The sequence below is a fragment of the Dipodomys ordii genome, unplaced genomic scaffold (genome assembly GCF_000151885.1).
Source record: "Dipodomys ordii isolate 6190 unplaced genomic scaffold, Dord_2.0 Scaffold58, whole genome shotgun sequence".
NCBI classification, from domain to species: Eukaryota; Metazoa; Chordata; class Mammalia; order Rodentia; family Heteromyidae; genus Dipodomys; species Dipodomys ordii.
In genome coordinates, this window is record NW_012267274.1 from 6617356 (window position 1) to 6630227 (window position 12872).

The following is a 12872-nucleotide window of genomic DNA, read 5'->3' on the forward strand; positions in this document are numbered from 1 at the left end:
GCTGATTCCTTTCCCAGACAAAGCTGGGGCAGGATGGGCCTCCAGCTGCCCAGCAGTATGACCGAGGCCCAGGCAGTTTCTTCTAAAAATGTACCAGAGTCAGGTGTCCCTCCTAGGCCAGGCGGACAAGCACTGCTCCTTGGTGACAATCCCTCAGGACAGTAGCTCATTGTGCAGGTAAGAAGCAGGCTTGGTGCGTTCAGCGTGCGGGCCGCCCCTGAGGTCAGAGGAAGTGGCCAGAGACAACAGAGAAACATCCATGCAGAAAATTACAGAGAGGCAAAGATTCATTGTCCCTTCACAAAGTGGTCACAGGAAGTGAGTGATTGGCTTCTCACTAGAGCGTGGCCGGATACCATCCTGGGTCAAACCTCGGGGCCACTGGCCACTTTGCCTTGCCGGCCAGAGCCGTGGGGAATGGTCTGCAGAGATCGCAAGCACAGGGTCCCGCCGAATCCCTGGCTAGAGGGGCCCTCTACTGGTCAGTTCTTTCCACCCAGGGAGGGGCCCCAGGCAGGGATTCACACCAGAGCATCAGGACAGCCCAGGTAGGAGGATGACCAGAAGAAGGGTTGGGGGCAGAGGCCTTTGGCCCTCCGGGCCAGTTTAGTCTCTTCTTGGAGGGCAGCAATTGCTCTCTGACTCGGCTGCTGCCAGAATCCAAATATGATGAGCTGATTTTAAATACGAGCTTCTGGTTTGCGGGCAGCCACGCACGGCACGCACGGCCCTGCCTCCGAAATCAACCGTGGAAACCATCAGGGGCCTCCCACTCCCAGCAAATGAGAAAACAGCTGCACCCCCAGCCTATGGAACCCCTGCTGGCCTGGTAGATGAGGATCATGGGGTCATGAGGGCCAAGAGAGGAGTCAGATCCAGCCTGACTTCCAGAGGGGAAGCAGCTATGTGTGGCAAGAGGTAGCGGGCCCCAGAGTGTCCAAATGTCTTCAGTCCCCTCCACAGCTCACCCGTGTCGTCTTCATGACTCTTTGAGATGGGGAAGATGGCAGTCATAGGTCCTTGAACAAACCACCTCTACCTTGGGCCTTAGTTTTCTTGTGTCAATGAAACACCCCTCACCTATCCACCCCAGCTAAGACATTATGTACACTGCAAACCGAGACACACATTCACCCCCTCACCTCACACACATCAGCCAGGGGTTATACTCAAGAAGGCCTCAAAGGAGGAAGGAAAAAACATTCACTCCAAGGCATGGAAGACCCAGATAGATTCCCCATGGACAGGACATTAAGCCAAGGTCAGAGCTGAGGGTGAGCACTTGCTTAGCATGTGTGAGGACTTGGGTTTTATTTCTAGCGCTGAAGGGTGGGTGGGGGAAGCAAATGAGGGAATGACCTTAGAGAAGAAGGAAGAGAGGAAGGGAAGGAGGGAGGAAAGATGGGAGGGAAGGAGGAAGGAATGTGGTATGTGTGTCTGGTATGTGTGCAGATGTGTGTGTGTGTGTGTGTGTGGTGCTTACAACACACACAGACACTGAACTCCCAAGCAGGGGTGGTGGTGTCCAGACTGCCTTCGTTCAGCACTCTGTGACCTAGGCAAGACCCTCCCCCAGGGACCCCTGGACACCAGCTTCCACGGCTCAAAGGTGAGATGTTTCTTATCAGTGACAGAGGGCAGGAGGGAAGGGTCTCTCACACACACCTAGAACTGTTTCTCTGTAGGCTGGAGAAGCATATGCTCTGGACACAGGCAGGAGGAAGAGTCCTCCACATTCAGCGGTCCCCCCAACTCTGTTTGCACCCTGCTTCTAAAGTGCTGCTCTGTGACTTGGAGCTATGTTCAGCCGTGGCCTTTCCAATGAGTGGAGGATGGTCGTGGAGTGTGGGCCCCGGGGCCCATGTCAGCACAGCTGAAATGCAGCCGCCACCATTAACTGGGACCAACATAGCCCTGTGCACGGCTCGACCAGGGCACACATCATGGGGGCAGTAATTAGGGGGGGAGCGGAATATCCTTCAGGCAGCTTAGCTGCGGAAAACCATTTTCGTTGAAAATATACATTTGTAATTGTAAATGGAAAGATTACCTGTAATAGCGGTAACAGACCCATTTCCTAATAAGATGAACACTGTAGCTGATGAGCGAAGCATCTGTATAGGGCTACACACACCATTTCTGTACTACAGGCTGCCAATTTGTTTCAGCAGCGAAAAGCGTGATTTAGTGTTTGTAGCATTACCATCTGTTGTCGTTATTACAGAAATTATATATAAACCAGTTAGTAAACACTTTGCCGCATTGTCTGTTGTTTTGATAATCACCCATAATAACATCTAGCATCAATATGGTCTTTAAACCCGATTTGGGAGTTAATGGAATAAGAGGAGGCAGTCTGTATATGCACCGGGGTAATGTCATTAGGAATGTTAGTGAAGAACAAATTAAATCAGTTGTAAATTGTGCTCTCAAGTCAGCCAGAAAACCAGTCTTGTTCAGGAGAAGGGATTTATATTTTAACCTCGTGCAGAAAATGCACTTACGCAGATTAAAATAAAATAGGGACTTCGCCGATGGATGGAAGTGGTAATTGCCGGGGCCTTAATGGCTTCCTGTTGGCTGTGTCATGCAGTGGGCACAGCTATTTTAAAAGTTAACCGGCACTCGGGGTCATACTTTCACTGATTCAGTCATTAAACCAGGCTAGACATGTCACTAAATGGCTGATTATTCAAATGACGAGCCTGCTCCATGGTTCCCCAGTGTCGTCTTTTGAACACAGGGATTTTCAGGGATGATTCTCATAAAATCAAGATGAGTTGGATTCAAGTATGAGTCAATGGTAGCACTGGGCTGGGGTCTGGCTCATCTGGGACAGCGGGAGCCCTGCCTGCTTCCTCAGACAGGAGGATGGGCAGGTCGCCGCACTGCTAAACCTCGGGCTTGGACATCGATGGGATTCCGGGGGGAAGAGTCCATTGTACACGAGTCCAAAACAGAGTCCTGCTTAAGCAAAAAGGTGCCAGGGCAGAAGGAAGCCGACAGAGAGGGCAACCAGGGGCCTGTAATCCCATCACAAGAATGGCACCGGCTTTATCTCCGCCTGGTTACGTAGCCTGGAGGTAGTGGAAGGGCAGGTAGGCCCAGGGCTGCTTCCAGAGCTTTGACTCTCACATTGAAGAAGGACCTTCAAGGCCTTCGCTTCTATACCTTCACGATAGACCTGGGAAACAGGATTTATTAGCAGCCTCATTTGAGAGGTAAGCACTTGTCTGGCTTGTGTAAATGCGGCCCAGCTGGGATCACAAAGAGAAATAAATGTCTACAGGGCTGGAAATCTTTCCACGGCACTGAACTGTTGAGCAGCTAGGTCAACGGCCCTTGACGAAGGCCACAGGAGTCAAGAACTCCCATGCGTTGAGTGACAGGGTGGTGGCATCGAGGATGGGAGGGCCAAATCAGAAGTTGGCTTGGGGACCAAGAGCCAGTCTACCTAGCAGCCACAGAACCTGGGAGGGAAAAGCCAGAGAATAGAGGGCAAGAAGTCATGGAACCAGTACAAAGCTCAGCACACAGACGGATGAAGTTAGAAATAGTCCCCAAGGCCGTGGCACCATGACACCTTTTTGATTACGCATAGCTCCCTTTTGGACAGATGCATAAACTGACTCCTCCCTTGGCATCCTGCAGATGTCCAAGCCCAAGGGCCTGACATCTGTCCCACAATTACCTGGGACAAAGTGTATAGGGCACTGTTTTCCAGCCAGCAGACACAGAAGACCCACCATCCTTCACATGGCTTCTCAAGCATCACTATCATGAACTTATTTTTATTTTGTTCTAATGTGTGCCAATAAAATATACTCAGTTCACCAAATGCATCGGTCAGAATACTTTTGGTCTGCAGGGAGTCTTTAGGAAAGGAATCTAAGTAAAGACAGCAAGATGACTTTAAAGATTGAGCATAGGCAACTGCACAGATGATGCACAGATAGGGAAAGGAGAATGACTAAAAGTGGGGTTTGGAGTAAGGATAACTTGGTTCAAACTGTTGAGTGATTTGGAGTCCATCTTAAGCTTTCCAAGGTTGCTTCCTCGTGTCATACAGGAGACCAAGGTGTCCTGCACAGAGTTAAGGACAGTAAATGGCTACCAGATGCCTGCAGATGTTCGGGAAAGATGGGCTGATCAGAATCCAGGTTGTAGTTTCCGGGAGCATCCATGATACATCATCTCAAGAGTTGGCCTGGGCATATTTGATCAATAATTGCTACACTGACATGTACAACCTGCAGAGTATAACATCTTGATGTCAGCAAATATCATCCTAGGGGGATCTTGTCCCTTGGCCCAATATGTTCCTGGTTGTTCAAAACCAAGCCTGTGGGGCTGGGAAGGTGGCTCAGTGGTAGAGAGCTTGCCTTGCATGCCTGAGGCCCTGGGTTCGATTCCCCAGCACCACATAAGCAAAAAAAGAAAAAAGCCGGAAGTGGAGCTATGGCTCAGGTGGTAGAGCACTAGCCTTGAGCTGAAGAGCTGAGGGACAGTGCCCAGGCCCAGAGTTCAGGCCCCACAACTGGACCCAAAAAAAAAAAGCCTGTGTTTCTTTGTTTTATTGTTGTTGTTTGTTTGAGGGGCTGTTTTAACAAGTGAGAATCCAAAATCTACAGTAGTTAATGAGACCCAACTAACTCAAACCCCACCTCCTGGCACAACCTCAATTCCCTTGGGAAAGTTGATTGCTCTTCATTGCTGTGCTTCAATAACAGTCCTTGCCTGTAGAGATCGAGTCCAGCCTGGTCCTTTCTCCTCCAGTTTCCCTACAGTTAAGTCCCTTGTCCAAGGTCACACAGCAAGTTAGTGCCAAAGCCAAACCCGCTGCCCTCTGTGGGCATACACATTGTTATTTTACAGGTTGGGCTCTGTGCTATGTGCTTCTCATAAATCATCACAATCAACTACACTAGGAAGCCAATTCTGCCATCACCCACTCCATGTTATAGTTGGGAAGCAGAGCCTCAGAGGGGCGGACCACTGTCCACAGTTGAAAAGCTGGAGAGTTGTCAAAGACAGAGCAAAAAGCCAGGAAGTCTCACTCCAGATGAAGAACCTGTCTTTTCACTTTTTTGTTTTTGTTTCTTTGTGAGGTTCAAAACTGGGACTCAAACTTGGTAGCAGACACTCACTCATTGGCTAGCCTTCAACCCAGAACCTGCCTTTCATCCATCTACTGTACCAGGAGTCTGTAACCACAACCCAAGGGCCAAATCTATCCTGATGTGTGTTTTGCAATAGCAGGCAAGTTAAGAATTTTGTTTCTGTGAGTGTTTGGAAGAGTGGGAGAGTGGAATATTTTGTGACGTGTAAAAGTTACTTCAAATTCAAATTTCCATGTGGATAAATAAAGTTTTATTGGCATATAACCATGCTCTCTCATTTGCACATTGCTCAAGGCGACTTCCTTCAGAGTTGATTGTGGCTTAAAAGACTACGTGGGTTACAAAAGCTTAAGCTATTTCCTATCTGGAAATGTACAGAGAAGTCTGCTGTTCTCAGTACTTGACTGCCTGGAAACTTCTAGAAGCAAAGTAAAGATGGAAGGGGAAGAAAGGCCTCTCTCTGTAGAGTAGAGAAAGGTAGGGAAGGGAAAACAGAAAGAGAAACTGAAAAAGCAAAGGCCAACCCAAGATGTGCAGTTGAGAAGAATCCTGGCCATGCGTGTACAGCTTCTACTTCTGAACTTACGAAGATAAGGGAAAAGGTATCTTTCTCTATGATGATAATCACCAAGGTAGAAATCCACCCCCAAGTAACCACCAGGAAGCGAACCTTCTGAGATGGAGGCCCTGTGGAAGTGCTTGAGATGCCTGGGTATTTTTCAGAACTTCATGTAATTATTTTAATTAAAAATCTTTAAAATATTAATGGGAAGGATTCAAAGCAGAGTTAATTATAGCAGCTCCACTCGCTACATGTACTTAAGACCCCGTCAGCTTTGCCATTAGGCACTGCTGCTTTTCAGAGGGTTAAAATTCAACCAAATAAATTGGTCACAGGCTGAAGCTTGACGTGCAGGTTTGCAGGGTGGGAATTAATTGTTTAATTGATTCGAATAGTCCAGGCCTATACAGAGAGGGTAGAAAATCATACACTGCCATTCCAGGGAGGGTTGGCCTGGAGATGCCTGTGATTTTTGTCCCCACCGGTCACCCTTCTCCCTATTAAAACCCTACAACTCATCATCACAGTTCAAACACAGACGCTGGCAGCCTTGCACCAAAGGTTCTAAGTGCCTTACTTAGCTCTTAAATTTGTACCTAAGTTTCCTCTTCAAATGAGCTTCATTAATCTGCGAAGGAGAGGTTTTGCCTGCTCGTGCGAATGTGTTTTAAAATAACCCTTTTCATTTTTTGGTAACTTCGATAGACAACCAGCGGCAATCACGGGCTTACCTTCCTTGGCTGAAATCTGATCATTAAACCAACTTTACTATTAGGGGGGGAATATCTGGATGGAAAATGCATTTTATCCCTGAAGAATATGCCATATTAGTGAGAAAATTACTCTAAATGGGAACAAAGCTGACAACTGCTGCTTGCAGACTAATGGCCTAGTGTATATATCGTACCCAAAAAGCATGTCATCACCCGGCCCCTGAGAGGCCCGCTGGCACCAGGTTCTGGTTGGCACAAATGGGACATTGGAGATGTCCCATTTGGTGGATTTCTCCTCTGCCCCCCTCCTTTTTTCCTTAAAGGTAACAGATGCAGTATTACCATCACTCGAAAATCCAGGTAAGCCCAACCCTGCACTATACAAACATGGCTGCCAGCAGATAAAATGCTTCCTATTCTTGCTTCGGTACAGCATTACCCAGTAGCCATTCGGTGCAAAAGCATATCCCGTGAATGGCAGAATATTTCCTCACCCACTGCAGAGTTGCTCAACCCAAGCTATTTAGGGATTTGGAGGATGCCCTGGAGTCCCACAGACAACACGAGATGTCAAGGCAATGACTTGTTGCAAGAGAGAAAAATCACACCACCGCCTTCCATAGTAAAAGCAGTAGCTGGAAGGGAATGAGGAAGAATAGGACCCTAACAAGTCCTGAAGATCAAAATGTGAACGCTGCAATAGGAAAAAATCAATGTGTTTGTTTCACTCCCAATCCTCGGTCCTGTCTTCTTCATGAAACAGATTCAAATCTGGAGCTATTTTCTGAAGGTGACATCAATTTTAATCATATCCAAGAACTCACATGGATGGAATGCATTTTCTTTTTTTTGGGGGGGGGTCTGGTTGTGGGGCCTGAACTCTAGGCCTGAGCGCTATCCCTCAGCTCTTCAGCTCAAGGCTAGCACTCTACCACTTGAGCCACAGCGCCACTTCGGGCTTTTTTTCTCTTTGCTTATGTGGTGCTGAGGAATCGAACCCAGGGCCTCAGGCATGCAAGGCAAGCGCTCTACCACTGAGCCAACTTCCCAGCCCTGGAATGCATTTTCTACCTACCTACAAACACAGAAGAAGTCTCTTGGTGACTCTGAGCATTCAAATAAAAAGTCCTTCTCACTCTGTCACCTGGTGAGGACCTAGAAAACGTGGGATGGAACAGTAACACTAATGGTTAGAACTTTATTCTTTTCATAGGTTTCTCAGATATCCTAATTCAGATATTTCCCATCCTGTTTCTTTTTTTTTTACTCCTAGCATATAATTCATTTACAGAGATTGCTTCTTTTGACAGCATTTGATGATAGAATATCTTATTGAAGATGCATGAATCGCCAATGCTCATAAGGGTTAGGGCAATATTTTACAAGCTGAAACATGAACTAAAAAGATGGATGGTAGACAGAGACAAAAACCTACAACTTCCATAACACAAGGAGGAAAGAGTGACAGCAAAGGCCCAATGTACGTGGTGTGAGTCCTCAAACAGGACCAGCCAGCCCATCCAAGAATGCAGTACTTCTTCTCTTCTCCTTCCCATCCACAAACAGCTCTGTGTGCTAGAAATAAGCATTTATCCCATCTGCTAGAAGACTGCATAGAGCTTTATTTCCCTTGCAGTCATCAAGAAGATGTTTTTAAAAGCTGAAATCCAACCTACATCCTGAGCAGTCCCTGAACAAGAGCCACACACATAGCAGGTTGTATCAAAGTGGACTTTAGTTGCAATACCTATTCAAATTGCCTTCACAATGTTGCAGTATATGCAAGACTGAGCAGGGAAATGGGTCTGTGCGATGCAAAGCAGCTTGAACCAGGACATTCTCTGGAGTCTTTCTCTTCAAAGTGCCCATTCAGCAGGTGAAGAATCAGACCCAAAGATGCAAAATGACTCACCTGCTTTGTGACAAAATAAGAGCTATAACTAATTCCTTGACTATCTAAGACACTTATTATGCTACATAAATACCAATATAATTATTACCGTACGCTATGTACTGTATTTCAATTTTCATGTGCAGTCTTTGAAAACAATTCTGCTCAATAGTTAGCTCACATATGAGCAAACTGAGGCTTGAAAGGGTTAAGTCATTTGCTCAAGGCCACACATTAGTGACAGGACCTCTCCTCCCAGGATTCAAACATGGCTCTGTTTCCAAAACTAAACCTCCCCTCCATTAGGCTTTGTGATAGCAAAGAATGAAGAAGTTGGTTCCAGACTCCCACATGCTGTGGAAACATCCGTTCATCTTGAGAGAAAGGCTCCCTCCTTCCATGAAGGCTCTCCTCTTTCATCCTCACCCTGTGCCTCTCTGGCTGCCTCTGGCCATGTCTTGGTCCCATACATCTTTGTCACCAGGGCCCTGTTACCCGGACTCAGCATTCGGTGGGTCCTATGCTATCAGATGGGTGAGTGCATGGAAACCTGGGACCATTTCCTCCTCCTGAGGCTGGCCATGCACACACACACACAGAGTCCAAGGGTACCCATAGCGGCCCAGGCTTTTGGGTTCCAGCCAGTCTTTCCAGCACCCAGGGGCTGAGACTACACCTCTGCCGTTGTCCATCCTGGGCACAGCTCCCCCAGGGACACGGGTTGTTCTGTCTCATCCTCCCAGCCTCCAGCCCCACCCAGAGTTACTGGAAACTAAAGCCCACCCCCCTTTCTCCTGCTGAAACCTCCTCTTTGTTTCTTCCAGCCTCCCATACACAAAACCATATGGCCAGTGGTCAGCCATTCCTATCTGTGTCCATCCTGGAAGGGACAATGAAGGGGGCTCTCAGGAGGGCAGGTCACCACCTCTACCACAGTCAGATCTAAGTACTGTCGGGATAGTCTGTCCAACACGCCTCCTGAGCTCAGTGATGCCTCTTTTCGTAGGAATTACCTTCCTAATCCTGACTTCAAGCAGTTCCCAGGATGTGCGCTCCTGTGTTGAGGGAGGGAGGTCATGACAAGGAGCAAACACCATCCCCCCACTAACAACACCTGACTGCCAATAAAAGCAACTCAGGTCTGTAGACGTATGTTTTTAAAAATGTCCAGGTGCTGGTGGCTCACACCTGAAATCCTAGCTACTCAGGAGACTGAGATATGAGGATAGCAGTTCAAAACCAGTGGAGACAGGAAAGGTCATGAGGTTCATCTCCAGTTAACCACCAGAAAACTGGAAGTAGACCTGTGGCTCAAAATGGTAGCACAAAAGAGCTCAAGGGACAGCATCCACACCCTGAGTTCAAATCTCATGACTGAAAAAAAGAAAGGTAAAGTTTAAACAAAAAATCTGTTTGGGGGTTTCAAGAAAACTAAGTGTTGTTACTCTGAGTAGTGATAAATCATCTCCAGCAGAACTGTAGCAAATATTGAAATGCCTACTCCCATCATTGCCATTGAATGCCTCTGAGAACATTAAATTCTAATATCAGTGTCTCACCAATTTGGTCAACTATTGAAATACAATGAAGATATTTATACTGAAACTACCAAAGGTACAATTGACTCCTTTTTTTCAATAATGCAGAATACACTTCAAAATTTATTATTCCTCCCATTTATCATGCTTATCATTAATATTATAAAACTCCAGGCTAGATTATTTTAAGTTCTCATTTATTCAGTGGTTACATGAACCAGCTTGGTTTCATCTTTTTAATGAACCTGGTTTGCCTTAATCATGCAGAATCCTTAGTATTATCCCATTTAGAGAGGCAGAGGCTGAGTTCAAGTCCACTATCCTGTCTAAGTTTTTGCAGGCTGACCTAGTGGTATAAGGATTAACCTAATCCAGTCTGTCCACATACCATACAGTCCTAGTCTGGCTCCTTAGAATCTGCCAAGGTGGTAGGCAAACCTGTGACAATCCTGAGATATCTTAAACAGTAACTCTTTCCTTCTTCTGTTGGGGAGTTGTGGGTTTGTTTTAGTAAATCTTTATCAGATTTGAAGAATCTCTCTCTGTTGTATTCATTTCACCACTTGTCCTTCCCCTCTACTTTTCCCCAAAGAACTGTGGTATCAACTTTCTGGTCTTTTTTTTTTCAGTTTGACAAGTCTGGCTATGTAAACTAGGTTGGCCTTGAACTCACAGTCTTTCAGCTTTTGATCCCCAGTGCTGTGATTACAGATCTAATTACACCACGCCTGGCTCCTTCAAGATTTTCAAGAGACTAGGTGGCAGTTTATTGCTAATATCACAGCCATGTGCTGGAGAGAGAATGCAGAGTCAAAGGTATCTTCCTAGAATATCACCTAACAAGTATCCACCAGGACAAAAACAAAGCTTTTGATAGGAAACTCCCACCACGGGCCCATCACATTAATCAGAAAAAAGGAACTGTATCACAATAAGGAAAGGTTCAACCATGTTGGTGATTAGAAACAAATTGAAGAACATGAGACTTTTGGCTGTCAGGGTAGCAAAAATCTCATAAAAGTGCTCCAGGCTGAAGAGAGCCTTAAAAATGTTCATTCTTTGAATTCACAATTTCTTCGGGAGCTCAAATCCAAACAAATCGTCTGAAACTTAAAAAATATTTGGTTCATGAAATTGTTCAGTCAAACAATATTTATAGCTACATACACACACAAAACATGAAATAACCCAAAGGCACAATAATAGAGAAATAGTTAGGTAATTTGTGGTACATACACCTAAAATATTCAGAATAGAATAAAATGCTAGGCAACCCCATGAAAACGATTACTTTAAAATTCTGTGATTTAAAATTTTAAATGGAATATATATATATATATATATATATATATGTCACATATAAAAAATAAACAGAAAAGACGTACACCAAAATCTTAATGGTGACTTTCTCCGATTGCATTATACTTTTTTTATCCTTAATTTATTATTTGACCCTTCTACATTTTATTTTTATAATTAAAAAAAGAAAAAGAAAAAAATTAGCCCTTAATACTATGTTTATACAGGGCACATATAGGTATGTTACTATTTTCATGGAGGGAAAATAAATACAAAGAATATAATTTCAAAGCTGGGTGTTTGGTGCCTCATGCCTGTAATCCTAGCTACTCAGGAAGCTGAGATCTGAGGATTACGGTTCAAAGCCAACCCAGGCAGGAAACTCTGCGAGGCTTTTATCTCCAACAAACCACTCAGAAAACTAGAAGTGGTGCTGTGGCTCATGTGGTACAGAGCTCGCCTTGAGCTGAAGAGCTGAGGGACAGCGCCCAGGCCCAGAGTTCAAGCCCACAGCTGACAAATATATATAATTTCAAATTTCATATTTAGAAAAAAGGCATGAAGGGCTGGGAAGGTGGCTCAGTGGTAGAGCACTTGCCTTGCATGCCTGAGGCCGTGGGTTCAATTCCTCAGCACCACATAAGCAAAAAGAAAAAAGCCGGAAGTGGTGCTGTGGCTCAAGTGGTAGAGTGCTAGCCTTGAGCTGAAGAGCTGAGGGACAGCGCCCAGACCCAGAGTTCAGGCCCCACGACCGGACCCAAAAAGAAAAAAGAAAAAAGGCATGAAAATACAATTTTGAAAACTAGTTTTATTAATCATGTTAATTACATATCACCTTTAAAATGCACTTAGGTAGATACATCTGAGCTAGGCTCTCCTCTGAGACCTTTTTCTCTTCTTTTAAAACAAAAAGAAATAAATAATCCAGGCATCTGTAGTTCATGCCTACTATCTCAAACTGTAAAGGCTGAGAGTGGAGGATCATGGATTCCAAGCTAGCCCAGGCAGAAGGCTATGAGACTCCATCTCCATGAAGGAAAACAAGATGCAAACAGTAAAAGCTGAGATCCCATCCACAGGAACCTAAAGTAGATGGGTCACTATTCAAGCATGTACCTGATTGAGAAGCAAGAGCCAATCTTTAAAATGTGAAAAACAGGGCTGGAATCATGGTGCAAGTTTCAGGGCTCCAGCCTAGTACTGTCAGTAGCATTCAAAACCTAGCGGAATAGAGAGGTTTAAGGACAGGTTCGCACACACTGAGCCTTGCAATTTGCAGTGAGTCCATCTGTCCAACACCACCAGGCAGCCAAGAGTCATACTGAGGCACGGTACTGACCAGGGCCAGACAAACAGGCACTCTGCATTCTTTGGTTAGAAGGCAGGGCTTCCATTGCAAAGGGGAAACGTCCTCCCCCGAGGTAGAGGATTGCAAGGACAATGCAGCTAGCAAGACCAGAGAATGCTAGATAACCCACAGGCAGCTCAGGTCAATTTGGATGGGATTCACGTGGAGAGGAGAGAAGCTGAGGATCCTGGAAACAGCAATACATCCACTGGGACACACACAAGTAAAAGCAATTCAAAAACATTCCAAGATCCCTCACTTTCCACCTCTGCAATAGAGATAACTGTGCTTCTCTTCATGCCCCAGCTCCTGGTCCTGAGCCTCCACATGGTCCCCAGTCTATCTCTTCCCTCCCTGAGCCCAGCATCCCAAAATACTGAACCCCTAAACTCCTGACCACA